Below are 4,382 nucleotides of genomic sequence, written 5' to 3' on the forward strand. Positions count from 1 at the left end.
AAAAAAAAAAAAACCCTAAGGTAACAAAAATAAATCTTAAAAAGCCCCAGCCATTATAACCAAGAAGTGCGGAAAACCTGTTACTTGAGAATATGAGTAACACAGACTGAGGTAAAGTGCCAAGGTAGAAAAATAAAAGAGAAATGAATTTCCTTGTAGAAGCTGAGATGAAGTACATGACTCCCTCCAAACTACACCTAGTACTGCCTGAGTGTATGCAAGGGGCTCTCAAGACAAAAGTTCTTCTTAGAGGTTGGGGGCCACCCTCCAGAGGAGCAGAAAGATCCTGTGAGAGAGCATGCCAAGTGCTAGAAACTGCAGTTTATCTCATATTGAACCCCGCCCCCAAACAACCAAAATGATACTCTGATATTAAAAAAAAATTAAAAGATTTCTGGCCAGGTGGTGGTAGTACGTGCCTTTAATCCCAGCAGAGGCAAGAGGCAGGAGGCAGGAGGCAGGAGGCAGGAGGCAGGAGGCAGGAGGCAGGAGGCAGGAGGCAGGAGGCAGGAGGCAGGAGGCAGGAGGCAGGGGCAGGGGGCAGGGGGCAGGAGGCAGGAGGCAGGAGGCAGGAGGCAGAGGCAGATCTCTCAGCCCTTAGGTTAAGTTCTTAGCTCCCACTTGATGGAACCATTTAGAACTCCAGTCCCAGGGGATCTGATGTCCTCTTCTGACCTCTCTGGGCACCAGGCATACATGTGGTGCAAATACATACATTTAGGCAAAAACACTCATAACACATAGAATAAATAAATCTAATTTCATTTTAAAGATTTCCATCCCATTACATTACTGTTCAACTAGTAGAAATGGGTCTAAATTGCTGTTCTAAGCAGTAAAATTTATATGAATTTAAATTGTTCAGTTGGTGAAAAAAAACTGAAAAAACATAATCAAGGCCCCAAATCTATGCATTTATAGGAAAAGAGGGACAAAAACTATGAGAATAAAAATTGGTGATAACAAGAACTTGGGCACCTTGCAAGAAAAACCACTTTGTTTCCTTAGTAAGTAAATAATTTCAAGTGAGTGAATGATGGGGGCGGGGGTTCAGGACTTCAAATCTGAACAAACTGTCACAAACACTTATGAAACAATCAAGGAAATTTTAACAGATGAGATATTCAATACTGAGGAATTATAGTTAATTTTGGAGGTGTGATTATGATACTTTGATGTTACTATAAAATATAGTCATGATCTTTTGAGGCACTAAAATGTTCACAAGATAAAATCATAGGCATTCTGAGATTTGTTTCAAAATAATCTGGTGGGGATGCGGTGGACAATGACCCAAGGTAAGCTACGAGTAGTCGATGACATGTGAGAAGTACCTGGGGGTTACTGTGCTGGTCTATGACATTTGTATATATGGTGAACAAATAAAGATTTAGAGAAATTCAAAGGAAAAGTCGCTTGTGCTTAGTGATGATTTAAATCAAGTATGCTGGCATTTTAGTGTTAAAGAGAAGACAGTGTTGCTCGTATAACCTTCTGTACTGGCTGGTTTTGTGTGTCAACTTGACACAGGCTGGAGTTATCACTGAGAAGGGAGCTTCAGCTGGGGAAGTGCCTCCATGAGATCCAACTGTGGGGCATTTTCTCAATTAGTGATCAAGGGGGTAGGGCCCCTTGTGGGTGGTGCCATCCCCAGGCTGGAAGTCTTGGGTTCTATAAGAGAGCAGGCTGAGCAAGCCAGGGGAAGCAAGGAACATCCCTCCATGGCCTCTGTGTCAGCTTCTGCTTCCTGACCTGCTTGAGTTCCAGTCCTGACTTCCTCTGGTGATCAATAGCAATGTGGAAGTAAGCTGAATAAACCCTTTCCTCCCCAACTTGCTTCTTGGTCATGATGTTTGTGCAGGAATAGAAACCCTGACTAAGACACCTTCTAATGAAGGTTATATATTGGTTATATAAGTGGAATACTTGTTCTTAAAAATGCATTTCCTATCAAGTCAAGCCAAGTGCCAGCTGTATTTTTCAATCTGATTAATTGACAATAGTCACAATGATTATAAATATTTTATAAAATTTGGTTAACTCTTTTGGAATCATACAAAGTTTGAACTTTTAAATATGGAATTCTAGACTTATGAACTTCTATACTAAAATTTAAAAATAAGTGATAAAGACCCATCATGCAATGCCTATAAAAGAGAAAATCATTCAATATTAAGGCATTCTATTAATTGGAGTGGACTTTTACTTCTATGTTAACATATTGATGTTTTCATACACCTGTGATCATTTTTTACAATTTTGAGTATTTTTATTCCTCTTGTGTCTTTTTGTTTTTTGTTTTTTGTTTTTTGAAGACAGGGTTTCTCTGTATAGCCCTGGCTGTCCTAGAACTCACTCTGTAGACCAGGCTGGCCTTTGCCTCTGCCTCCCAAGTGCTGGGATTAAAGGTGTGCGCCACGACTGCCCAGGTCCTCTTGTGTCATAATACTCTGTCCTATTGCTTTAAGGCCTCAGAGCCTCTGCCTCAAATGGCTGTGCAATATTCCATCTAGTGAATAGTAGTTACTCAGCCATTTCTATTGTCATTCTATTAGTCAGAGTTCTCTAAGGGAACAGAATGGATAAAAGAATGGATATACACATATATTATATATTAATAGACATATTATTACATTTATTTATGAACTGTTCTAAAAACTAAAACAAATGATATATGGACTATAAAGTTGAAAAATTATCCAAAATTTGGTCAGTATATCAGGCCTGTGTGTGTGTGTGTGTGTGTGTGTGTGTGTGTGTGTGTGTAAACACCAGTTGTTGTTCTACATATCTTGGTAGTGCTAACCTGGTAGTTTGAACCTAGTCCCTGAGGATTCCTGGAGAGCTGCTGGTTTTCAGTCAATATTGGAATCAGGAAGAGAAGCCTTACAGTAGATCCTAAGCCAGTGAGAGTGGGGGCAAGCATGGGAAAGAGAAAAGCTTTATTCTTGCATGGCCTTTTATGTGCACTGCCACCAGAAGGTACAGGCCACATTTACTGTAGGTCTTCCCACATCAAATGATCCAATCAAGAAACTCTCTCACAGGTGTGCCTAGATGCTTGGGTTTTAGTTGATTCTAAATGCAGTTAACAACCCAAGATTAGATTAGCTACCACAAGTATACCCCTGGTCAACTTGACACACAAATTAAATATCCTTCTGTTATGCTTAATTTACAAAAGAAAACAATAATCAGGTCATAATTCTACCTAATATGATATAACTATCTCAAATACAACCAAAAATGCATTATGCATTTAGAAGGTGGCAATGTCTCTTGAGGAATACTTAGTCTCTTTGTGACTCATAAATTACATATAAAAATTACCATTGATACCATCTCAATTTATGTTACATTACATGATAAAGAAATAGAGGAAAGAAAACACAAGCATGTGATATATATATCACATGCAGAATGTGTTCTGCAAGAACAGATTCATTACAGAATAGAACAGAAACATCATGTCAACAGCTTATCTCCTCCTATTCTCTCCTTCTGGATCACATTGGTTCCTAGAGTCTCTGCAAACAGGAAGCATTATTACTGAGAAATTTTACAAAGAAAGTATAATTTCCAGGGAATGTTGTACTAAGTCTAAAACATTTGAGCCCCACCGGGAGTCCAGGTGCACAATGCTGGCAAGTCCTGTGTAGGCTTCGCCATGATGGAATGAAAGTTCAGACTATGAAAGCTGTACTCCTAAGGGTAGAGACATGGCTGGTACAGTTACCACCTGGAGCTAGCCCATGTTTGGGCTCTGTAGATGTGTGTTCCTAATATTCTAAATGAGATGAAAATTTGGTAAGACTACCACAGAGCAGCTGGGTCCATACCTTCTAGGTGTTACAATCGACTCTCAACAATATAGTCTAAAAAGCAGGTAGAATACCAACAGGAGAGTTGAGAATGTAGAAGAAAAATAGGATCTGTCTATTGCTTTAGAAATAATTAAGACCAGGCACACAGGAACTCCACCAGCTCAGTGACTCGGGTTCCTTCCGGTCTGTCTGGGCTGGGGTCCAGAGCAGACCTTAGGCACAAGCTCCACAGCCAGTCCCACAACACCCAGAGGAAGCTCCACTCCCAAGTGCTCTGACACACCCAGGATCAGAGGTGAGCAGGAACCAACATCTGTCCCAACACTGGGAGTAATTGGGTCCAGAGGGACCAGGCACACAGGAACTCTACCAGCCTAGTGACTCTGCTTTCTTCCAGGTCTGTCGGGGTTAGTGTTCTGAGCAGACCTTGGGCACAAGCTCTGCAGCCAGTTCCACAACTCCCAGAGAAAGCCACACTCCCAGGTGATTCAACAAGCCCAGGATCCCAGGATCCCAGAATCACAGGATCACAGAGTCAGCTTGATTCTGAGGAGTTCT

Source organism: Mastomys coucha, unplaced genomic scaffold, assembly GCF_008632895.1.
Source record: "Mastomys coucha isolate ucsf_1 unplaced genomic scaffold, UCSF_Mcou_1 pScaffold5, whole genome shotgun sequence".
NCBI classification, from domain to species: Eukaryota; Metazoa; Chordata; class Mammalia; order Rodentia; family Muridae; genus Mastomys; species Mastomys coucha.